At 33.5% G+C, this 26,670-nt stretch overlaps 2 long non-coding RNA genes across 2 annotated transcripts; both read left to right on the top strand.

The window, feature by feature from the left end:
* Nucleotides 1-2,009: 2,009 nt before the first annotated feature.
* Nucleotides 2,010-7,501, top strand: LOC121853984. Its single transcript, XR_006086440.1, has 2 exons — nt 2,010-2,401; nt 7,240-7,501. It is a non-coding gene; the product is annotated as an uncharacterized LOC121853984 (long non-coding RNA).
* A 13,757-nt stretch (nt 7,502-21,258) lies between these two features.
* LOC121853985 lies at nt 21,259-26,446 on the top strand. The gene is made up of 2 exons (XR_006086441.1): nt 21,259-21,649; nt 26,185-26,446. It is a non-coding gene; the product is annotated as an uncharacterized LOC121853985 (long non-coding RNA).
* Nucleotides 26,447-26,670: the final 224 nt, after the last annotated feature.

Here is a 26,670-nt window from a genome sequence, read left to right as displayed (position 1 = left end):
CTACTCTTTATACTTGGGGAGTGAATCCTACCCCAAGTTATTAACAAATAAAGGTACAAACAGGGAACACGGCAATAATTATCTCCACCAAATACCTACTCAACTAAATGTACTTGAAAAAGTAAGAACATTTGAAATAAGTGAATTACAAAAGGGAAGATAATTAATTAATTCAATTTATGTTTTAAAGGGAGTAATGATTAGCAAACATGAATTTAAGTGAATAAGTAATTGTATAATAAAATAAGAGTGATGCCGGAAGGGCGAAACTATACTGTAAGGAGTTAGACCAAACAAATATTACTTAACATTACTATATTACACAAGACATACGAAATATATATATACAACAATCAATACAAAACGATTATCCCTACCAAGCAGGAGATACCTTACCACCAGGATCCCTTCCTAGGCCTAACTAAACGTGTCACTAATACCTGATACCCCTAGGGCATTGCAGAAGACTTGATAAAGCACTTAGACAAAGGTCAAGGCTAGAGAACGAATAGACACGTCTAACCTATGCCACGGATTTTCGCTACTGGGGAGCGTGGCGTGGGTACGCCGTGGAGGAGCGTCTCATATCACGTGATCTAGACATTTGCTGGATATTTTATATAATTAATTAATATTACTCTTGAGTTGACTTAACAGAGTAAGACAATGATGCATATAAATTACATACATAAATATACAATCAACCTAAGTAACTAAGAACAATAATAATATAATAAGTACAATTAACAAATTATTAGTAGCTTGTGTGAAATGGAAGCGTGAACAGATGCAGCGAGTTGCCGAGCGCTCAGGCACGTGACACCTCCCCCCAAAAAAGTGAGCTTACAACTAACTGGAAGCGAAAATGGATATACAGCTACACAGTGAAAGTAACAACTAACACAATCGGTTTAAATCAATATGAAGCAAAATAATTCATAATATAAACACAAGGTACTCAATGACAATAAAAAAAAATAATAATTTGCATATAGACATAGTTACTAATTAATCAGACTCGAGAAAGTGCATCAGCCAACACGTTCTCTTTTCCGCGGATATGGGAAATGTTCAAGTTATATGGCTGAAGTGATAGAGCCCACCTCAAAAGTCTTTGGTTGGTATGTTTCATCTTGTCAACAAAAGTAAGTGGGTTATGATCAGTGAACACTTGAATGGGATAAGCAGTGCTGCCAATATATACTTTGAAGTTTTCTAGTGCCATGATCAGTGATAAAGCCTCCTTTTCAATGGTGGCATAGTTTCCAGGGCTGTGGAGTCGAAGACAAAACCTTCGACTCCGACTCCTCAAATTTTTATGCTTCCGACTCCGACTCCGACTCCGACTCCTTGGCCTATTTGTAACAACTATTTCTACCATCCTAATTGTAATTTGTATGTTGTAACCTGCATAGGTAAAAAGTAAAACACCGTGGCTATACTGCTACAGCTTTATTAATGATCTGGATGGTATTTAAGAACTACAAAAAGATGATAGGCTTGACTTTCAAAGTTTCAATCAAAAGGAAAATAAATTTATTAAGAATTCAAGATATTAACTAGAAAACACCATTTACATGTATATCTAAAAGTTCGATCTCAGCATATGAATTTTTTTTAAGCTCATAATCTGATGTGGATCTAAATGATGATCCTACAATTCCTTTTAAAGTAAAGTTATATATTTATGTACATTAAAGAAATGAATACCTTATTAAGGAAAATGGATAAACCTTACATGATAAAGTTATTAAATTAAATTTGCCTCAATCTCACCAAAAACAGGTTGTAGCTAATTGTTTTGTAGCTGAGAGCCTCTGTGCAGTTTTCAACGAAACTAAATTTGATATAATTCAAAATTTCAAATGGTAAAGAAGAGACTATCGTCCAAAATTATAGTGCTATACTGTGCCTGCTACAATAAATTCATAATAATGCTTATAAAATGGAAATAAATTCTTTTAATAATTTAAGAAAATTAGTGGGATCAGTGGAATCACTGCAATGAATATGCCTGAGTTCATATATTTGTTCTTAGGAACAGAATAGCTTCAGTCGGAGTCGGAGTCGGAGTCTGGACAATTTTACCGACTCCGACTCCTCGACTCCGACTCCAACTCCAACTCCACAGCCCTGCTAAAGACAAAAAGTAATTGCAGACTTCAACAATTATAATCTTTACATTCTATTCTCCTGTACCATATATCTCATTTTCCATACTGAGATATGTTTTGACAACGCTAAAGCAATACTATAATAATGATTAACATGTTTGTGTTACAGGGGCGCGGGTGAGAGTGACGGCACTATCTATGGGGACTATGACGAGGCAGCATGGCACGGTCAGGAGGGACACCCCTGCCCCATCAACTACCCGCTCTGTGCCTTCACCGCTCACCAGGTTATGGACGAGTACCGCAATTACGTCACGAACAACGAAACTTTTGTATAGACAACCGATAAATGTATAAAAAATATATGATTTGACGTTGATGAATACCATGAAATGTGATTAATTACATGGACAATAAAGCCTGTAATATACTATATGAAACACACAATTTCTATTACACCTCATTTTATGAAAACTATATTTTTTATATTGCTCGTTACACAATATATTATATTTTTCCCGGGTAATTATTGATGACTAACCTACCGCAGATTTTTCATAGAAAACACTTTTAAAAATGCCACAATTTCACTGTGTTTTATAGTGGACACTCGTATTTTTGGCAAATGTGTTAAAAATTGGTTATTTCTTTAAATTTAACCTAACCTTAGTTGATAAGAAAATATGCAGCAGAAGCGTTCTTAAAGACCTCACCAATCACATCAAAGTAACCTACCTAACCTTACCTAACTTCCTAGCCACGAGGCTCCACCCTCAAGACCCCTATATATTAAACAGAAAGAACTTACTGTACGGTATAATTTTTCTTGTGGACGTGAGAGCAGCCGCCCAGTCCAAGCGGCTTATAACGTACACCGAGGCGCTAGACTAGCCGGAGTCTTGCGGCTAGAGCCCAGCTGTAGGCATTCATAGAAAACGGGAAATTTGTATCATAACAAATGGGAAATATCTACTTTCCGGAGAAGTTGGTTATCTACTTTCCCGAAAAGTAGAAAATCTATCTACTTTTCGGGAAAGTAGATTATCGACTTTTTGGGGAAGTAGATTTTCGACTTTTGGGGGAAATATTACCTAATTTTGCGAAGTAGATAATCATAGAAAACGGGAAATTTGTATCATAAAAAATGGGAAATGTCTACTTTCCGGGAAAGTTGGTTATCTACTTTCCCGAAAAGTAGACAGATTTTCTACTTTTTGGGAAAGTAGATTATCGACTTTTCAGGGAAGTAGATTTTCGAATTTTGGGGGAAATATTACCTAATTTTGCGAAGTAGATTATCATAGAAAACGGGAAATTTGTATCATAAAAAATGGGAAATATCTACTTTCCGGGAAAGTTGGTTATCTACTTCCCGAAAAGTAGACAGATTTTCTACTTCTCGGGAAAGTAGATTATCGACTTTTCGTGGAAGTAGATTTTCGAATTTTGGGGGAAATATTACCTAATTTTGCGAAGTAGATTATCATAGAAAACGGGAAATTTGTATCATAAAAAATGGGAAATATCTACTTTCCGGGAAAGTTGGTTATCTACTTTCCCGAAAAGTCGATAGATTTTCAGAAAATTCCCAAAAATTTTCTAAAATTTTACAAAAATTTTCAGAAATTTTCAGAAAATTTTCCAAAATTTTCAGAAAATTCCCAAAAATTTTCCAAAATTTTCAGAAATTTTTCCAAAATTTTAGAAATTTTTCCAAAATTTTCCCAAATTTTCCGAAAAATTTCAGAAAATTCCCAAAAATTTTCCCAAATTTTCCGAAAATTTTCCCAAATTTTCCAAAAATTTTCCCAAATTTTCCGAAATTTTTCCAAAATTTCCGAATTTTTTCAAAAATTTTCCAAAATTTTCCAAAAAATTTCTCAAATTTTCAGAAAATTTTCCAAAAATTTCCGGAATTTTTTCAAAAATTTTCCAAAAATTTTCTCAAATTCTCAGAAAATTTTCCAAAAATTTCCGAAACTTTTCCCAAATTTTCCAAAAATTTTCCGAAAATTTTCCAAAAATTTTCCAAAAATATCCAAAATTTTCCGAAAATTTTCCCAAATTTTCAAAAAATTTTCAGAAAATTTCCAAAAATTTTCTGAATTTTTCCCAAAAATTTCAGAAAATTTCCAAAATTTTTCCAAAATGTTCCGAAATTTTTCCAAAATATTCCGAAATTTTTCTAAAATTTTTCCAAAATTTTCCGAAATTTTTCCAATATTTTCAGAAAATTTTCAGAAAATTCCCAAAAATTTTCGAAAATTTTCCGAAAAGTTTCCAAAATTTTCCAAAAATGTTCCCAAATTTTCAGAAAATTTTCAGAAAATTCCCAAAAAATTTCAGAAATTTTCAGAAAATTGTCCAGAATTTTCCAAAAATTTCTCCCAAATTTTCCGAAAATTTCCCAAATTTTCAGAAAATTTCCCAAATTTTCAGAAAATTTCCCAAATTTTCAGAAAATTTCCCAAATTTTCAGAAAATTTCCCAAATTTTCAGAAAATTTCCCAAATTTTCAGAAAATTTCCCAAATTTTCAGAAAATTTCCAAAATTTTCAGAAAATTTTCCAAAAATTTACAGAAATTTTCCAAAAATTTTCGAAATTTTCCAAAATTTTCCGAAATTTTCCAAAAATTATCCCAAAATTTTCCCTAATTTTCCGAATTTTTCCAAAATTTTCCAAAAAATTCCCAAAATTTTCCAAAAATTTCCCAAATTTTTCCAAAAATGTGGAAAATCTGGGGAAATTTTTGAAAAATCTGGGGAAATTTCTGAAAAATCTAGAGAATTTTTTGGAAAATCTGGGGTGTCACGATCCCACTACCCTTTAAACTTGGGGAGAGAATCCTACCCCAAGTTATTAACAAATAAAGGTACAAATAGGGAACACGGCAATAATTATCCTCACCAAAAACCTACTCAACTAAATACTTGAAAAAGTAAGAACAGTTGAAATAAGTGAATCACAACAGGGAAGATAATTAATTAATTCAATTTATGTTCTAAAGGGAGTAATGACTAGCAAACATGAATTTAAGGGAATAAGTAAGTGTATAATAAAATAAGAGTGATGCCGGAAGGGCGAAAATATGCTGTAAGGAGTTAGACCAAACAAATATTACTTAACATTACTATATTACACAAGACATACGAAATATATATATACAACAATCACTACAAAATGAATATCCCTACCAAACAGGAGATACCTTACCACCAGGATCCCTTCCTAGGCCTAAGTAAACGTGTCACTAATACCTGATACCCCTAGGGCATTGCAGAAGACTTGATAAAGCACTAGACAAGGGTCAAGGCTAGAGAACGAATGGACACGTCTAACCTATGCCACGGGTTTTTCGCTACTAGGGTGGCGTGGGTACGCCGAGGAGCGCGTCTCACGTGATCCAGACATTTGCTAGATATTTTATATAATTAATTAATACTCTCTTGATTTGAACTTAACAGAGTAAGACAATGATGCATATTAATAACATACATAAATATACAATTAACCTAAGTAACTAAGAACAATAATAATATAATAAGTACAATTAACAAATTATTAGTAGCTTGTGTGAAATGGAAGCGTGAACATCTGCCTCACGCTATGCGAGTTCCCGAGCGCCACAGGCACGTGACACCTCCCCCAAAATAGTGAGCTTGCAACTAACTGGAAGCGAAAATGGATATACAGCTACACAGTGAAAGTAACAACTAACACAATCGGTTTAAATCAATATGAAGCAAAATAATTCATAATATAAACACAAGGTACTCAATGACAATAAAAAAAAAAATAATTTGCATATAGACATAGTTACTAATTAATCAGACTCGAGAAAGTGCATCAGCCAACACGTTCTCTTTTCCGCGGATATGGGAAATGTTCAAGTTATAGGGCTGAAGTGATAGAGCCCACCTCAAAAGTCTTTGGTTGGTATGTTTCATCTTGTCAACAAAAGTAAGTGGGTTATGATCAGTGAACACTTGAATGGGATAAGCAGTGCTGCCAATATATACTTTGAAGTTTTCTAGTGCCATGATCAGTGATAAAGCCTCCTTTTCAATGGTGGCATAGTTTCCAGGGCTGTGGAGTCGAAGACAAAACCTTCGACTCCGACTCCTCAAATTTTTATGCTTCCGACTCCGACTCCGACTCCGACTCCGACTCCTTGGCCTATTTGTAACAACTATTTCTACCATCCTAATTGTAATTTGTATGTTGTAACCTGCATAGGTAAAAAGTAAAACACCGTGGCTATACTGCTACAGCTTTATTAATGATCTGGACGATATTTAAGAACTACAAAAAGATGATAGGCTTGACTTTCAAAGTTTCAATCAAAAGAAAAATAAATTTATTAAGAATTCAAGATATTAACTAGAAAACACCATTTACATGTATATCTAAAAGTTCGATCTCAGCATATGAATTTTGTTTAAGCTCATAATCTGATGTGGATCTAAATGATGATCCTACAATTCCTTTTAAAGTAAAGTTATATATTTATGTACATTAAAGAAATGAATACCTTATTAAGGAAAATGGATAAACCTTACATGATTAAGTTATTAAATTAAATTTGCCTTAATCTCACCAAAAACAGGTTGTAGCTAATTATTTTGCAGCTGAGAGCCTCTGTGCAGTTTTCAACGAAACAAAATTTGATATAATTCAAAATTTCAAATGGTAAAGAAGAGACTATCGTCCAAAATTATAGTGCTATACTGTGCCTGCTACAATAAATTCATAATAATGCTTATAAAATGGAAATAAATTCTTTTAATAATTTAAGAAAATTAGTGGGATCAGTGGAATCACTGCAATGAATATGCCTGAGTTCATATATTTGTTCTTAGGAACAGAATAGCTTCAGTCGGAGTCGGAGTCTGGACAATTTTACCGACTCCGACTCCGACTCCACAAGCCGAAATTTCCTCCGACTCCTCGACTCCGACTCCGACTCCACAGCCCTGCTAAAGACAAAAAGTAATTGCAGACTTCAACAATTATAATCTTTACATTCTATTCTCCTGTACCATATAACTCATTTCCCATACTGAGATATGTTTTGACAACGCTAAAGCAATACTATAATAATGATTAACATGTTTGTGTTACAGGGGCGCGGGTGAGAGTGACGGCACTATCTATGGGGACTATGACGAGGCAGCATGGCACGGTCAGGAGGGACACCCCCCATCAACTACCCGCTCTGTGCCTTCACCGCTCACCAGGTTATGGACGAGTACCGCAAATACGTCACGAACAACGAAACTTTTGTATAGACAACCGATAAATGTATAAAAAATATATGATTTGACGTTGATGAATACCATGAAATGTGATTAATTACATGGACAATAAAGCCTGTAATATACTATATGAAACACACAATTTCTATTACACCTCATTTTATGAAAACTATATTTTTTATATTGCTCGTTACACAATATATTATATTTTTCCCGGGTAATTATTGATGACTAACCTACCGCAGATTTTTCATAGAAAACACTTTTAAAAATGCCACAATTTCACTGTGTTTTATAGTGGACACTCGTATTTTTGGCAAATGTGTTAAAAATTGGTTATTTCTTTAAATTTAACCTAACCTTAGTTGATAAGAAAATAAGCAGCAGAAGCGTTCTTAAAGACCTCACCAATCACATCAAAGTAACCTACCTAACCTTACCTAACTTCCTAGCCACGAGGCTCCACCCTCAAGACCCTATATATTAAACAGAAAAAACTTACTGTACGGTATAATTTTTCTTGTGGACGTGAGAGCAGCCACCCAGTCCAAGCGGCTTATAACGTACACCGAGGCGCTAGACTAGCCGGAGTCTTGCGGCTAGAGCCCAGCTGTAGGCATTCATAGAAAACGGGAAATTTGTATCATAACAAATGGGAAATATCTACTTTCCGGAGAAGTTGGTTATCTACTTTCCCGAAAAGTAGAAAATCTATCTACTTTTCGGGAAAGTAGATTATCGACTTTTTGGGGAAGTAGATTTTCGACTTTTGGGGGAAATATTACCTAATTTTGCGAAGTAGATAATCATAGAAAACGGGAAATTTGTATCATAAAAAATGGGAAATGTCTACTTTCCGGGAAAGTTGGTTATCTACTTTCCCGAAAAGTAGACAGATTTTCTACTTTTTGGGAAAGTAGATTATCGACTTTTCAGGAAAGTAGATTTTCGAATTTTGGGGGAAATATTACCTAATTTTGCGAAGTAGATTATCATAGAAAACGGGAAATTTGTATCATAAAAAATGGGAAATATCTACTTTCCGGGAAAGTTGGTTGTCTACTTCCCGAAAAGTAGACAGATTTTCTACTTCTCGGGAAAGTAGATTATCGACTTTTCGTGGAAGTAGATTTTCGAATTTTGGGGGAAATATTACCTAATTTTGCGAAGTAGATTATCATAGAAAACGGGAAATTTGTATCATAAAAAATGGGAAATATCTACTTTCCGGGAAAGTTGGTTATCTACTTTCCCGAAAAGTCGATAGATTTTCAGAAAATTCCCAAAAATTTTCTAAAATTTTACAAAAATTTTCAGAAATTTTCAGAAAATTTTCCAAAATTTTCAGAAAATTCCCAAAAATTTTCCAAAATTTTCAGAAATTTTTCCAAAATTTTAGAAATTTTTCCAAAATTTTCCCAAATTTTCCGAAAAATTTCAGAAAATTCCCAAAAATTTTCCCAAATTTTCCGAAAATTTTCCCAAATTTTCCGAAAATTTTCCCAAATTTTCCAATAATTTTCCCAAATTTTCCGAAATTTTTCAGAAAATTTTCAGAAAATTCCCAAAAATTTTCAGAAATTTTCAGAAAATTGTCCAGAATTTTCCAAAAATTTCTCCCAAATTTTCCGAAAATTTCCCAAATTTTCAGAAAATTTCCCAAATTTTCAGAAAATTTTCCAAAAATTTACAGAAATTTTCCAAAAATTTTCGAAATTTTCCAAAATTTTCCGAAATTTTCCAAAAATTATCCCAAAATTTTCCCTAATTTTCCGAATTTTTCCAAAATTTTCCAAAAAATTCCCAACATTTTCCAAAAATTTCCGAAATTTTTCCAAAAATTTCCGAAATTTTTCCAAAATTTTCCAAAAAATTTCCCAAATTTTTCCAAAAATGTGGAAAATCTGGGGAAATTTTTGAAAAATCTGGGGAAATTTCTGAAAAATCTAGAGAATTTTTTGGAAAATCTGGGGTGTCACGATCCCACTACCCTTTAAACTTGGGGAGAGAATCCTACCCCAAGTTATTAACAAATAAAGGTACAAATAGGGAACACGGCAATAATTATCCTCACCAAAAACCTACTCAACTAAATACTTGAAAAAGTAAGAACAGTTGAAATAAGTGAATCACAAAAGGGAAGATAATTAATTAATTCAATTTATGTTCTAAAGGGAGTAATGACTAGCAAACATGAATTTAAGGGAATAAGTAAGTGTATAATAAAATAAGAGTGATGCCGGAAGGGCGAAAATATGCTGTAAGGAGTTAGACCAAACAAATATTACTTAACATTACTATATTACACAAGATATACGAAATATATATATACAACAATCACTACAAAATGATTATCCCTACCAAACAGGAGATACCTTACCACCAGGATCCCTTCCTAGGCCTAACTAAACGTGTCACTAATACCTGATACCCCTAGGGCATTGCAGAAGACTTGATAAAGCACTAGACAAGGGTCAAGGCTAGAGAACGAATGGACACGTCTAACCTATGCCACGGGTTTTTCGCTACTAGGGTGGCGTGGGTACGCCGAGGAGCGCGTCTCACGTGATCCAGACATTTGCTAGATATTTTATATAATTAATTTATACTCTCTTGATTTGAACTTAACAGAGTAAGACAATGATGCATATTAATAACATACATAAATATACAATTAACCTAAGTAACTAAGAACAATAATAATATAATAAGTACAATTAACAAATTATTAGTAGCTTGTGTGAAATGGAAGCGTGAACATCTGCCTCACGCTATGCGAGTTCCCGAGCGCCACAGGCACGTGACACCTCCCCCAAAATAGTGAGCTTGCAACTAACTGGAAGCGAAAATGGATATACAGCTACACAGTGAAAGTAACAACTAACACAATCGGTTTAAATCAATATGAAGCAAAATAATTCATAATATAAACACAAGGTACTCAATGACAATAAAAAAAAATAATAATTTGCATATAGACATAGTTACTAATTAATCAGACTCGAGAAAGTGCATCAGCCAACACGTTCTCTTTTCCGCGGATATGGGAAATGTTCAAGTTATATGGCTGAAGTGATAGAGCCCACCTCAAAAGTCTTTGGTTGGTATGTTTCATCTTGTCAACAAAAGTAAGTGGGTTATGATCAGTGAACACTTGAATGGGATAAGCAGTGCTGCCAATATATACTTTGAAGTTTTCTAGTGCCATGATCAGTGATAAAGCCTCCTTTTCAATGGTGGCATAGTTTCCAGGGCTGTGGAGTCGAAGACAAAACCTTCGACTCCGACTCCTCAAATTTTTATGCTTCCGACTCCGACTCCGACTCCGACTCCGACTCCTTGGCCTATTAACAACTATTTCTACCATCCTAATTGTAATTTGTATGTTGTAACCTGCATAGGTAAAAAGTAAAACACCGTGGCTATACTGCTACAGCTTTATTAATGATCTGGGCGATATTTAAGAACTACAAAAAGATGATAGGCTTGACTTTCAAAGTTTCAATCAAAAGAAAAATAAATTTATTAAGAATTCAAGATATTAACTAGAAAACACCATTTACATGTATATCTAAAAGTTCGATCTCAGCATATGAATTTTGTTTAAGCTCATAATCTGATGTGGATCTAAATGATGATCCTACAATTCCTTTTAAAGTAAAGTTATATATTTATGTACATTAAAGAAATGAATACCTTATTAAGGAAAATGGATAAACCTTACATGATTAAGTTATTAAATTAAATTTGCCTTAATCTCACCAAAAACAGGTTGTAGCTAATTGTTTTGTAGCTGAGAGCCTCTGTGCAGTTTTCAGCGAAACAAAATTTGATATAATTCAAAATTTCAAATGGTAAAGAAGAGACTATCGTCCAAAATTATAGTGCTATACTGTGCCTGCTACAATAAATTCATAATAATGCTTATAAAATGGAAATAAATTCTTTTAATAATTTAAGAAAATTAGTGGGATCAGTGGAATCACTGCAATGAATATGCCTGAGTTCATATATTTGTTCTTAGGAACAGAATAGCTTCAGTCGGAGTCTGGACAATTTTACCGACTCCGACTCCGACTCCACAAGCCGAAATTTCCTCCGACTCCTCGACTCCGACTCCGACTCCGACTCCACAGCCCTGCTAAAGACAAAAAGTAATTGCAGACTTCAACAATTATAATCTTTACATTCTATTCTCCTGTACCATATAACTCATTTCCCATACTGAGATATGTTTTGACAACGCTAAAGCAATACTATAATAAGGATTAACATGTTTGTGTTACAGGGGCGCGGGTGAGAGTGACGGCACTATCTATGGAGACTATGACGAGGCAGCATGGCACGGTCAGGAGGGACACCTCTGCCCCACCAACTACCCGCTCTGTGCCTTCACCGCTCACCAGGTTATGGACGAGTACCGCAAATACGTCACGAACAACGAAACTTTTGTATAGACAACCGATAAATGTATAAAAAATATATGATTTGACGTTGATGAATACCATGAAATGTGATTAATTACATGGACAATAAAGCCTGTAATATACTATATGAAACACACAATTTCTATTACACCTCATTTTATGAAAACTATATTTTTTATATTGCTCGTTACACAATATATTATATTTTTCCCGGGTAATTATTGATGACTAACCTACCGCAGATTTTTCATAGAAAACACTTTTAAAATGCCACAATTTCACTGTGTTTTATAGTGGACACTCGTATTTTTGGCAAATGTGTTAAAAAGTGGTTATTTCTTTAAATTTAACCTAACCTTAGTTGATAAGAAAATAAGCAGCAGAAGCGTTCTTAAAGACCTCACCAATCACATCAAAGTAACCTACCTAACCTTACCTAACTTCCTAGCCACGAGGCTCCACCCTCAAGACCCTATATATTAAACAGAAAAAACTTACTGTACGGTATAATTTTTCTTGTGGACGTGAGAGCAGCCACCCAGTCCAAGCGGCTTATAACGTACACCGAGGCGCTAGACTAGCCGGAGTCTTGCGGCTAGAGCCCAGCTGTAGGCATTCATAGAAAACGGGAAATTTGTATCATAACAAATGGGAAATATCTACTTTCCGGGAAAGTTGGTTATCTACTTTCCCGAAAAGTAGATAGATTTTCTACTTTTCGGGAAAGTAGATTATCGACTTTTTGGGGAAGTAGATTTTCGACTTTTGGGGGAAATATTACCTAATTTTGCGAAGTAGATAATCATAGAAAACGGGAAATTTGTATCATAAAAAATGGGAAATGTCTACTTTCCGGGAAAGTTGGTTATCTACTTTCCCGAAAAGTAGACAGATTTTCTACTTTTTGGGAAAGTAGATTATCGACTTTTCAGGAAAGTAGATTTTCGAATTTTGGGGGAAATATTACCTAATTTTGCGAAGTAGATTATCATAGAAAACGGGAAATTTGTATCACAAAAAATGGGAAATATCTGCTTTCCGGGAAAGTTGGTTGTCTACTTTAGAAAGTGAACCAGATTTCTGCTTCTACGGGAAAAGTAGATTATCAAACTTTTCCGTGGAAGCAGATTTTTCCGAATGCAAATGTTACTGTTTGCGAAATTGAGTTATCATAGAAAACGGGAAATTTGTCATAAAATGAAATATCCTTTCCGGGGAGAGGATTGGTTATCTACTTTCCAGTGGGCTCGGATTTTCAAATTACAAAAATTTTCCAAAATTTTCAGAAATTTTTCCAAAATTTTAGAAATTTTTCCAAAATTTTCCAAAATTTTCCGAAAAATTTCAGAAAATTCCCAAAAATTTTCCCAAATTTTCCGAAAATTTTCCCAAATTTTCCAAAAATTTTCCCAAATTTTCCGAAATTTTTCCAAAATTTCCGAATTTTTTCAAAATTTTTCCAAAATTTTCCAAAAAATTTCTCAAATTTTCAGAAAATTTTCCAAAAATTTCCGGAATTTTTTCAAAAATTTTCCAAAAATTTTCTCAAATTCTCAGAAAATTTTCCAAAAATTTCCGAAATTTTTCCCAAATTTTCCAAAAATTTTCCGAAAATTTTCCAAAATTTTCCCAAAAATATCCAAAATTTTCCGAAAATTTTCCCAAATTTTCAATAAATTTTCAGAAAATTTCCAAAAATTTTCTGAATTTTTCCCCAAAATTTCAGAAAATTTCCAAAATTTTTCCAAAATGTTCCGAAATTTTTCCAAAATATTCCGAAATTTTTCCAAAATTTTTCCAAAATTTTCCGAAATTTTTCCAATATTTTCAGAAAATTTTCAGAAAATTCCCAAAAATTTTCGAAAATTTTCCGAAAAGTTTCCAAAATTTTCCAAAAATGTTCCCAAATTTTCAGAAAATTTTCAGAAAATTCCCAAAAATTTTCAGAAATTTTCAGAAAAATGTCCAGAATTTTCCAAAAATTTCTCCCAAATTTTCCGAAAATTTCCCAAATTTTCAGAAAATTTCCCAAATTTTCAGAAAATTTTCCAAAAATTTACAGAAATTTTCCAAAAATTTTCGAAATTTTCCAAAATTTTCCGAAATTTTCCAAAAATTATCCCAAAATTTTCCCTAATTTTCCGAATTTTTCCAAAATTTTCCAAAAAATTCCCAAAATTTTCCAAAAATTTCCGAAATTTTTCCAAAATTTTCCAAAAAATTTCCCAAATTTTTCCAAAAATGTGGAAAATCTGGGGAAATTTTTGAAAAATCTGGGGAAATTTCTGAAAAATCTAGGGAATTTTTTGGAAAATCTGGGGTGTCACGATCCCACTACCCTTTAAACTTGGGGAGAGAATCCTACCCCAAGGTATTAACAAATAAAGGTACAAATAGGGAACACGGCAATAATTATCCTCACCAAAAACCTACTCAACTAAATACTTGAAAAAGTAAGAACAGTTGAAATAAGTGAATCACAAAAGGGAAGATAATTAATTAATTCAATTTATGTTCTAAAGGGAGTAATGACTAGCAAACATGAATTTAAGGGAATAAGTAAGTGTATAATAAAATAAGAGTGATGCCGGAAGGGCGAAAATATGCTGTAAGGAGTTAGACCAAACAAATATTACTTAACATTACTATATTACACAAGACATACGAAATATATATATACAACAATCACTACAAAATGATTATCCCTACCAAACAGGAGATACCTTACCACCAGGATCCCTTCCTAGGCCTAACTAAACGTGTCAATAATACCTGATACCCCTAGGGCATTGCAGAAGACTTGATAAAGCACTAGACAAGGGTCAACGCTAGAGAACGAATGGACACGTCTAACCTATGCCACGGGTTTTTCGCTACTGTGGAGCGTGGGCACGCCGTGGAGCGCGTCTCATCTCACGTGATTCAGGACATTTGCTGGATATTTTATATAATTAATTAATATTACTCTTGAGTTGACTTAACAGAGTAAGACAATGATGCATATAAATTACATACATAAATATACAAATAACCTAAGTAACTAAGAACAATAATAATATAATAAGTACAATTAACAATTTATTAATAGCTTGTATGAAATGTAGGCGTGAACATATGCCTCACGCTATGCGAGTTCCCGAGCGCTCAGGCACGTGACACCTCCCCCAAAAAAGTGAGCTTACAACTAACTGGAAGCGAAAATGGATATACAGCTACACAGTGAAAGTAATAACTAACACAATTGGTTTAAATCAATATGAAGCAAAATAATTTATAATATAACACAAGGTACTCAATGACAATAAAACAAAAAAATTATTTGCATATAGACATAGTTACTAAATAATCAGACTCGAGAAAGTGCATCAGCCAACACGTTCTCTTTTCCGCGGATATGGGAAATGGTCAAATTATAGGGCTGAAGTGATAGGGCCCACCTCAAAAGTCTTTTGTTGGTATGTTTCATCTTGTCAACAAAAGTAAGTGGGTTATGATCAGTGAACACTTGAATGGGATAAGCAGTGCTGCCAATATATACTTTGAAGTTTTCTAGTGCCATGATCAGTGATAAAGCCTCCTTTTCAATGGTGGCATAGTTTCCAGGGCTGTGGAGTCGAAGACAAAACCTTCGACTCCGACTCCTCAAATTTTTATGCTTCCGACTCCGACTCCGACTCCGACTCCGACTCCGACTCCGACTCCTTGGCCTATTTGTAACAACTATTTCTACCATCCTAATTGTAATTTGTATGTTGTAACCTGCATAGGTAAAAAGTAAAACACCGTGGCTATACTGCTACAGCTTTATTAATGATCTGGACGATATTTAAGAACTACAAAAAGATGATAGGCTTGACTTTGAAAGTTTCAATCAAAAGAAAAATAAATTTATTAAGAATTCAAGATATTAACTAGAAAACACCATTTACATGTATATCTAAAAGTTCGATCTCAGCATATGAATTTTGTTTAAGCTCATAATCTGATGTGGATCTAAATGATGATCCTACAATTCCTTGTAAAGTAAAGTTATATATTTATGTACATTAAAGAAATGAATACCTTATTAAGGAAAATGGATAAACCTTACATGATTAAGTTATTAAATTAAATTTGCCTTAATCTCACCAAAAACAGGTTGTAGCTAATTATTTTGCAGCTGAGAGCCTCTGTGCAGTTTTCAACGAAACAAAATTTGATATAATTCAAAATTTCAAATGGTAAAGAAGAGACTATCGTCCAAAATTATAGTGCTATACTGTGCCTGCTACAATAAATTCATAATAATGCTTATAAAATGGAAATAAATTCTTTTAATAATTTAAGAAAATTAGTGGGATCAGTGGAATCACTGCAATGAATATGCCTGAGTTCATATATTTGTTCTTAGGAACAGAATAGCTTCAGTCGGAATCGGAGTCGGAGTCTGGACAATTTTACCGACTCCGACTCCGACTCCACAAGCCGAAATTTCCTCCGACTCCTCGACTCCGACTCCGACTCCACAGCCCTGCTAAAGACAAAAAGTAATTGCAGACTTCAACAATTATAATCTTTACATTCTATTCTCCTGTACCATATAACTCATTTCCCATACTGAGATATGTTTTGACAACGCTAAAGCAATACTATAATAATGATTAACATGTTTGTGTTACAGGGGCGCAGGTGAGAGTGACGGCACTATCTATGGGGACTATGACGAGGCAGCATGGCACGGTCAGGAGGGACACCCCCCATCAACTACCCGCTCTGTGCCTTCACCGCTCACCAGGTTATGGACGAGTACCGCAAATACGTCACGAACAACGAAACTTTTGTATAGACAACCGATAAATGTATAAAAAATATATGATTTGACGTTGATGAATACCATGAAATGTGATTAATTACATGGACAATAAAGCCTGTAATATACTATATGAAACACACAATTTCTATTACACCTCATTTTATGAAAACTATATTTTTTATATTGCTCGTTACACAATATATTATATTTTTCCCGGGTAATTATTGATGACTAACCTACCGCAGATTTTTCATAGAAAACACTTTTTAAAATGCCAAAATTTCACTGTGTTTTATAGTGGACACTCGTATTTTTGGCAAATGTGTTAAAAAGTGGTTATTTCTTTAAATTTAACCTAACCTTAGTTGATAAGAAAATAAGCAGCAGAAGCGTTCTTAAAGACCTCACCAATCACATCAAAGTAACCTACCTAACCTTACCTAACTTCCTAGCCACGAGGCTCCACCCTCAAGACCCCTATATATTAAACAGAAAGAACTTACTGTACGGTATAATTTTTCTTGTGGACGTGAGAGCAGCCGCCCAGTCCAAGCGGCTTATAACGTACACCGAGGAGCTAGACTAGCCGGAGTCTTGCGGCTACAGCCCAGCTGTAGGCATTCATAGAAAACGGGAAATTTGTATCATAACAAATGGGAAATATCTACTTTCCGGGGAAGTTGGTTATCTACTTTCCCGAAAAGTAGATAGATTTTCTACTTTTCGGGAAAGTAGATTATCGACTTTTTGGGGAAGTAGATTTTCGAATTTTGGAGGAAATATTACCTAATTTTGCGAAGTAGATAATCATAGAAAACGGGAAATTTGTATCATAAAAAATGGGAAATATCTACTTTCCGGGAAAGTTGGTTATCTACTTTCCCGAAAAGTAGATAGATTTTCTACTTTTCGGGAAAGTAGATTATCGACTTTTCGGGGAAGTAGATTTTCGAATTTTGGGGGAAATATTACCTAATTTAGCGAAGTAGATTATCATAGAAACCGGGAAATTTGTATCATAAAAATGGGAAATATCTACTTTCCGGGAAAGTTGGTTATCTACTTTCCCGAAAAATAGATAGATTTTCTATATAAAATGGATTATCGACTTTGAAATGAATTTTTCAATTGAAATATTACCTAATTGCGAAGTAGATTATCATAGAAAACGGAAAATTTGTATCATAAAAAATGGGAAATATCTACTTTCCGGGAAAGTTGGTTATCTACTTTCCCGAAAAGTCGATAGATTTTCAGAAATTTCCCAAAAATTTTCTAAAATTTTACAAAAATTTTCAGAAATTTTCAGAAAATTTTCCAAAATTTTCAGAAAATTCCCAAAAATTTTCCAAAATTTTAGAAATTTTTCCAAAATTTTAGAAATTTTTCCAAAATTTTAGAAATTTTTCCAAAATTTTAGAAATTTTCCGAAAATTTTCAGAAAATTCCCAAAAATTTTCCAAAATTTTCCGAAAATTATCCCAAATTTTACGAAAATTTTCCCAAATTTTCCGAAAATTTTCCCAAATTTTCCAAAAATTTTCCCAAATTTTCCGAAATTTTTCCAAAATTTCCGAATTTTTTCAAAATTTTTCCAAAATTTTCCAAAAAATTTCTCAAATTTTCAGAAAATTTTCCAAAAATTTCCGGAATTTTTTCAAAAATTTTCCAAAAATTTTCTCAAATTCTCAGAAAATTTTCCAAAAATTTCCGAAATTTTTCCCAAATTTTCCAAAAATTTTCCCAAAAATATCCAAAATTTTCCGAAAATTTTCCCAAATTTTCAATAAATTTTCAGAAAATTTCCAAAAATTTTCTGAATTTTTCCCAAAAATTTCAGAAAATTTCCAAAAATTTTCCAAAATGTTCCGAAATTTTTCAAAATATTCCGAAATTTTTCCAAAATTTTTCCAAAATTTTCCGAAATTTTTCCAATATTTTCAGAAAATTTTCAGAAAATTCCCAAAAATTTTCGAAAATTTTCCGAAAAGTTTCCAAAATTTTCCAAAAATTTTCCCAAATTTTCAGAAAATTGTCCAGAATTTTCCAAAAAATTTTCCCAAATTTTCCGAATTTTTTCCAAAATTTTCCAAAATTTTCCAAACATTTCCGGAATTTTTTCAAAAATTTTCCAAAAATTTTCCCAAATTTTCCGAAATTTTTCAGAAAATTTTCAGAAAATTCCCAAAAATTTTCAGAAATTTTCAGAAAATTGTCCAGAATTTTCCAAAAATTTCTCCCAAATTTTCAGAAAATTTCCCAAATTTTCAGAAAATTTCCCAAATTTTCAGAAAATTTCCCAAATTTTCAGAAAATTTTCCAAAAATTTACAGAAATTTTCCAAAAATTTTCGAAATTTTCCAAAATTTTCCGAAATTTTCCAAAAATTATCCCAAAATTTTCCCTAATTTTCCGAATTTTTCCAAAATTTTCCAAAAAATTCCCAAAATTTTCCAAAAATTTCCGAAATTTTTCCAAAAATTTCCGAAAATTTTCCAAAATTTTCCAAAAAATTTCCCAAATTTTTCCAAAAATGTGGAAAATCTGGGGAAATTTTTGAAAAATCTGGGGAAATTTCTGAAAAATCTAGGGAATTTTTTGGAAAATCTGGGGTGTCACGATCCCACTACCCTTTAAACTTGGGGAGAGAATCCTACCCCAAGTTATTAACAAATAAAGGTACAAATAGGGAACACGGCAATAATTATCCTCACCAAAAACCTACTCAACTAAATGTACTTGAAAAAGTAAGAACAGTTGAAATAAGTGAATCACAAAAGGGAAGATAATTAATTAATTCAATTTATGTTCTAAAGGGAGTAATGACTAGCAAACATGAATTTAAGGGAATAAGTAAGTGTATAATAAAATAAGAGTGATGCCGGAAGGGCGAAAATATGCTGTAAGGAGTTAGACCAAACAAATATTACTTAACATTACTATATTACACAAGACATACGAAATATATATATACAACAATCACTACAAAATGATTATCCCTACCAAACAGGAGATACCTTACCACCAGGATCCCTTTCTAGGCCTAACTAAACGTGTCACTAATACCTGATACCCCTAGGGCATTGCAGAAGACTTGATAAAGCACTAGACAAGGGTCAAGGCTAGAGAACGAATGGACACGTCTAACCTATGCCACGGGTTTTTCGCTACTAGGGTGGCGTGGGTACGCCGAGGAGCGCGTCTCACGTGATCCAGACATTTGCTAGATATTTTATATAATTAATTAATACTCTCTTGATTTGAACTTAACAGAGTAAGACAATGATGCATATTAATAACATACATAAATATACAATTAACCTAAGTAACTAAGAACAATAATAATATAATAAGTACAATTAACAAATTATTAGTAGCTTGTGTGAAATGGAAGCGTGAACATCTGCCTCACGCTATGCGAGTTCCCGAGCGCCACAGGCACGTGACACCTCCCCCAAAATAGTGAGCTTGCAACTAACTGGAAGCGAAAATGGATATACAGCTACACAGTGAAAGTAACAACTAACACAATCGGTTTAAATCAATATGAAGCAAAATAATTCATAATATAAACACAAGGTACTCAATGACAATAAAAAAAAAAAATAATTTGCATATAGACATAGTTACTAATTAATCAGACTCGAGAAAGTGCATCAGCCAACACGTTCTCTTTTCCGCGGATATGGGAAATGTTCAAGTTATAGGGCTGAAGTGATAGAGCCCACCTCAAAAGTCTTTGGTTGGTATGTTTCATCTTGTCAACAAAAGTAAGTGGGTTATGATCAGTGAACACTTGAATGGGATAAGCAGTGCTGCCAATATATACTTTGAAGTTTTCTAGTGCCATGATCAGTGATAAAGCCTCCTTTTCAATGGTGGCATAGTTTCCAGGGCTGTGGAGTCGAAGACAAAACCTTCGACTCCGACTCCTCAAATTTTTATGCTTCCGACTCCGACTCCGACTCCGACTCCGACTCCGACTCCGACTCCTTGGCCTATTTGTAACAACTATTTCTACCATCCTAATTGTAATTTGTATGTTGTAACCTGCATAGGTAAAAAGTAAAACACCGTGGCTATACTGCTACAGCTTTATTAATGATCTGGACGATATTTAAGAACTACAAAAAGATGATAGGCTTGACTTTCAAAGTTTCAATCAAAAGAAAAATAAATTTATTAGGAATTCAAGATATTAACTAGAAAACACCATTTACATGTATATCTAAAAGTTCGATCTCAGCATATGAATTTTGTTTAAGCTCATAATCTGATGTGGATCTAAATGATGATCCTACAATTCCTTTTAAAGTAAAGTTATATATTTATGTACATTAAAGAAATGAATACCTTATTAAGGAAAATGGATAAACCTTACATGATTAAGTTATTAAATTAAATTTGCCTTAATCTCACCAAAAACAGGTTGTAGCTAATTATTTTGCAGCTGAGAGCCTCTGTGCAGTTTTCAACGAAACAAAATTTGATATAATTCAAAATTTCAAATGGTAAAGAAGAGACTATCGTCCAAAATTATAGTGCTATACTGTGCCTGCTACAATAAATTCATAATAATGCTTATAAAATGGAAATAAATTCTTTTAATAATTTAAGAAAATTAGTGGGATCAGTGGAATCACTGCAATGAATATGCCTGAGTTCATATATTTGTTCTTAGGAACAGAATAGCTTCAGTCGGAGTCGGAGTCTGGACAATTTTACCGACTCCGACTCCGACTCCACAAGCCGAAATTTCCTCCGACTCCTCGACTCCGACTCCAACTCCACAGCCCTGCTAAAGACAAAAAGTAATTGCAGACTTCAACAATTATAATCTTTACATTCTATTCTCCTGTACCATATAACTCATTTCCCATACTGAGATATGTTTTGACAACACTAAAGCAATACTATAATAATGATTAACATGTTTGTGTTACAGGGGCGCGGGTGAGAGTGACGGCACTATCTATGGGGACTATGACGAGGCAGCATGGCACGGTCAGGAGGGACACCCCCCATCAACTACCCGCTCTGTGCCTTCACCGCTCACCAGGTTATGGACGTGTCACGAACAACGAAACTTTTGTATAGACAACCGATAAATGTATAAAAAATATATGATTTGACGTTGATGAATACCATGAAATGTGATTAATTACATGGACAATAAAGCCTGTAATATACTATATGAAACACACAATTTCTATTACACCTCATTTTATGAAAACTATATTTTTTATATTGCTCGTTACACAATATATTATATTTTTCCCGGGTAATTATTGATGACTAACCTACCGCAGATTTTTCATAGAAAACACTTTTAAAAATGCCACAATTTCACTGTGTTTTATAGTGGACACTCGTATTTTTGGCAAATGTGTTAAAAATTGGTTATTTCTTTAAATTTAACCTAACCTTAGTTGATAAGAAAATAAGCAGCAGAAGCGTTCTTAAAGACCTCACCAATCACATCAAAGTAACCTACCTAACCTTACCTAACTTCCTAGCCACGAGGCTCCACCCTCAAGACACCTATATATTAAACAGAAAGAACTTACTGTACGGTATAATTTTTCTTGTGGACGTGAGAGCAGCCGCCCAGTCCAAGCGGCTTATAACGTACACCGAGGCGCTAGACTAGCCGGAGTCTTGCGGCTAGAGCCCAGCTGTAGGCATTCATAGAAAACGGGAAATTTGTATCATAACAAATGGGAAATATCTACTTTCCGGGAAAGTTGGTTATCTACTTTCCCGAAAAGTAGATAGATTTTCTACTTTTCGGGAAAGTAGATTATCGACTTTTTGGGGAAGTCGATTTTCGACTTTTGGGGGAAATATTACCTAATTTTGCGAAGTAGATAATCATAGAAAACGGGAAATTTGTATCATAAAAAATGGGAAATGTCTACTTTCCGGGAAAGTTGATTCTTTCAGTAGGCTCAGGCCCTACGGAAAGAAAGTAGATTATCAACAGGAAAATGGGCGATGAAATGTGTATTACCTAATTTTGCAGTAGATTATCATAGAAACGGAAATTGTATCATAAAAAATGGGAAATATCTACTTTCCGGGAAAGTTGGTTATCTACTTTCCCGAAAAGTAGATAGATTTTCTACTTCTCGGGAAAGTAGATTATCGACTTTTCGGGGAAGTAGATTTTCGAATTTTGGGGGAAATATTACCTAATTTTGCGAAGTAGATTATCATAGAAAACGGGAAATTTGTATCATAAAAAATGGGAAATATCTACTTTCCTGGAAAGTTGGTTATCTACTTTCCCGAAAAGTCGATGAATTTCAAAAATTTAAAAAATTTCTCCAGATTTTTGAAACTTTTCCTACCCAAGTACAAAATTTTCTAAAGTACTTTTCTAAAATTACTCGAAAGATTTCAGAGGATTCCCAAATTTTCAAAGTTTCAAAAATTTTCTGAGTTACTCCGGTACCCAAGGTTTCGGTTTTGCTCAAAATTTTCCAAAATTTTCCAAAAATTTTCCAAAATTTTCGGAAAATTTTCCAAAAATTTCTGAAATTTTTCCAAAATTTTTCGAAAATTTATCAAATTATCGAAGATTTTCCAAGAATTTTCATTTCCCAAATTTTCCAAGATTTTCCGAAGATTTTCAAGGTACTCCCGAAACATCAAATTTTCCAGAATTTGGAGTTCTCCTTGTCAAGTTACTTTCGAAGGATTTTCTGAATTTTTCCCAAAAATTTCAGAAAATTTCCAAAAATTTTCCAAAATGTTCCGAAATTTTTCAAAATATTCCGAAATTTTTCCAAAATTTTTCCAAAATTTTCCGAAATTTTTCCAATATTTTCAGAAAATTTTCAGAAAATTCCCAAAAATTTTCGAAAATTTTCCGAAAAGTTTCCAAAATTTTCCAAAAATTTTCCCAAATTTTCAGAAAATTTTCAGAAAATTCCCAAAAATTTTCAGAAATTTTCAGAAAAATGTCCAGAATTTTCCAAAAATTTCTCCCAAATTTTCCGAAAATTTCCCAAATTTTCAGAAAATTTTCCAAAAATTTACAGAAATTTTCCAAAAATTTTCGAAATTTTCCAAAATTTTCCGAAATTTTCCAAAAATTATCCCAAAATTTTCCCTAATTTTCCGAATTTTTCCAAAATTTTCCAAAAAATTCCCAAAATTTTCCAAAAATTTCCCAAATTTTTCCAAAAATGTGGAAAATCTGGGGAAATTTTTGAAAAATCTGGGGAAATTTCTGAAAAATCTAGAGAATTTTTTGGAAAATCTGGGGTGTCACGATCCCACTACCCTTTAAACTTGGGGAGAGAATCCTACCCCAAGTTATTAACAAATAAAGGTACAAATAGGGAACACGGCAATAATTATCCTCACCAAAAACCTACTCAACTAAATACTTGAAAAAGTAAGAACAGTTGAAATAAGTGAATCACAACAGGGAAGATAATTAATTAATTCAATTTATGTTCTAAAGGGAGTAATGACTAGCAAACATGAATTTAAGGGAATAAGTAAGTGTATAATAAAATAAGAGTGATGCCGGAAGGGCGAAAATATGCTGTAAGGAGTTAGACCAAACAAATATTACTTAACATTACTATATTACACAAGACATACGAAATATATATATACAACAATCACTACAAAATGAATAGCCCTACCAAACAGGAGATACCTTACCACCAGGATCCCTTCCTAGGCCTAACTAAACGTGTCACTAATACCTGATACCCCTAGGGCATTGCAGAAGACTTGATAAAGCACTAGACAAGGGTCAAGGCTAGAGAACGAATGGACACGTCTAACCTATGCCACGGGTTTTTCGCTACTAGGGTGGCGTGGGTACGCCGAGGAGCGCGTCTCACGTGATCCAGACATTTGCTAGATATTTTATATAATTAATTTATACTCTCTTGATTTGAACTTAACAGAGTAAGACAATGATGCATATTAATAACATACATAAATATACAATTAACCTAAGTAACTAAGAACAATAATAATATAATAAGTACAATTAACAATTTATTAATAGCTTGTATGAAATGCAGGCGTGAACATATGCCTCACGCTATGCGAGTTCCCGAGCGCTCAGGCACGTGACACCTCCCCCAAAAAAGTGAGCTTACAACTAACTGGAAGCGAAAAATGGATATACAGCAACACAGTGAAAGTAATAACTAACACAATCGGTTTAAATCAATATGAAGCAAAATAATTCATAATATAAAGACAAGGTACTCAATGACAATATATCAAAAAAATAATTTGCATATAGACATAGTTAATAAATAATCAGACTCGAGAAAGTGCATCAGCCAACACATTCTCTTTTCCGCGGATATGGGAAATGTTCAAGTTATAGGGCTGAAGTGATAGAGCCCACCTCAAAAGTCTTTGGTTGGTATGTTTCATCTTGTCAACAAAAGTAAGTGGATTATGATCAGTGAACACTTGAATGGGATAAGCAGTGCTGCCAATATATACTTTGAAGTTTTCTAGTGCCATGATCAGTGATAAAGCCTCCTTTTCAATGGTGGCATAGTTTCCAGGGCTGTGGAGTCGAAGACAAAACCTTCGACTCCGACTCCTCAAATTTTTATGCTTCCGACTCCGACTCCGACTCCGACTCCGACTCCTTGGCCTATTTGTAACAACTATTTCTACCATCCTAATTGTAATTTGTATGTTGTAACCTGCATAGGTAAAAAGTAAAACACCGTGGCTATACTGCTACAGCTTTATTAATGATCTGGACGATATTTAAGAACTACAAAAAGATGATAGGCTTGACTTTCAAAGTTTAAATCAAAAGAAAAATAAATTTATTAAGAATTCAAGATATTAACTAGAAAACACCATTTACATGTATATCTAAAAGTTCGATCTCAGCATATGAATTTTGTTTAAGCTCATAATCTGATGTGGATCTAAATGATGATCCTACAATTCCTTTTAAAGTAAAGTTATATATTTATATACATTAAAGAAATGAATACCTTATTAAGGAAAATGGATAAACCTTACATGATTAAGTTATTAAATTGAATTTGCCTTAATCTCACCAAAAACAGGTTGTAGCTAATTGTTTTGTAGCTGAGAGCCTCTGTGCAGTTTTCAACGAAACAAAATTTGATATAATTCAAAATTTCAAATGGTAAAGAAGAGACTATCGTCCAAAATTATAGTGCTATCCTGTGCCTGCCACAATAAATTCATAATAATGCTTATAAAATGGAAATAAATTCTTTTAATAATTTAAGAAAATTAGTGGGATCAGTGGAATCACTGCAATGAATATGCCTGAGTTCATATATTTGTTCTTAGGAACAGAATAGCTTGAGTCGGAGTCGGAGTCTGGACAATTTTACCGACTCCGACTCCGACTCCACAAGCCGAAATTTCCTCCGACTCCTCGACTCCGACTCCGACTCCGACTCCACAGCCCTGCTAAAGACAAAAAGTAATTGCAGACTTCAACAATTATAATCTTTACATTCTATTCTCCTGTACCATATAACTCATTTCCCATACTGAGATATGTTTTGACAACACTAAAGCAATACTATAATAATGATTAACATGTTTGTGTTACAGGGGCGCGGGTGAGAGTGACGGCACTATCTATGGGGACTATGACGAGGCAGCATGGCACGGTCAGGAGGGACACCCCCCATCAACTACCCGCTCTGTGCCTTCACCGCTCACCAGGTTATGGACGTGTACCGCAAATACGTCACGAACAACGAAACTTTTGTATAGACAACCGATAAATGTATAAAAAATATATGATTTGACGTTGATGAATACCATGAAATGTGATTAATTACATGGACAATAAAGCCTGTAATATACTATATGAAACACACAATTTCTATTACACCTCATTTTATGAAAACTATATTTTTTATATTGCTCGTTACACAATATATTATATTTTTCCCGGGTAATTATTGATGACTAACCTACCGCAGATTTTTCATAGAAAACACTTTTAAAAATGCCACAATTTCACTGTGTTTTATAGTGGACACTCGTATTTTTGGCAAATGTGTTAAAAATTGGTTATTTCTTTAAATTTAA

The sequence above is a fragment of the Homarus americanus genome, unplaced genomic scaffold (assembly GCF_018991925.1).
Source record: "Homarus americanus isolate GMGI-L3 unplaced genomic scaffold, GMGI_Hamer_2.0 scaffold14508, whole genome shotgun sequence".
Classification (NCBI taxonomy): Eukaryota; Metazoa; Arthropoda; class Malacostraca; order Decapoda; family Nephropidae; genus Homarus; species Homarus americanus.
Note: the sequence above shows the minus strand (reverse complement) of the source record. Positions and strands in the feature narration are given on the sequence as shown.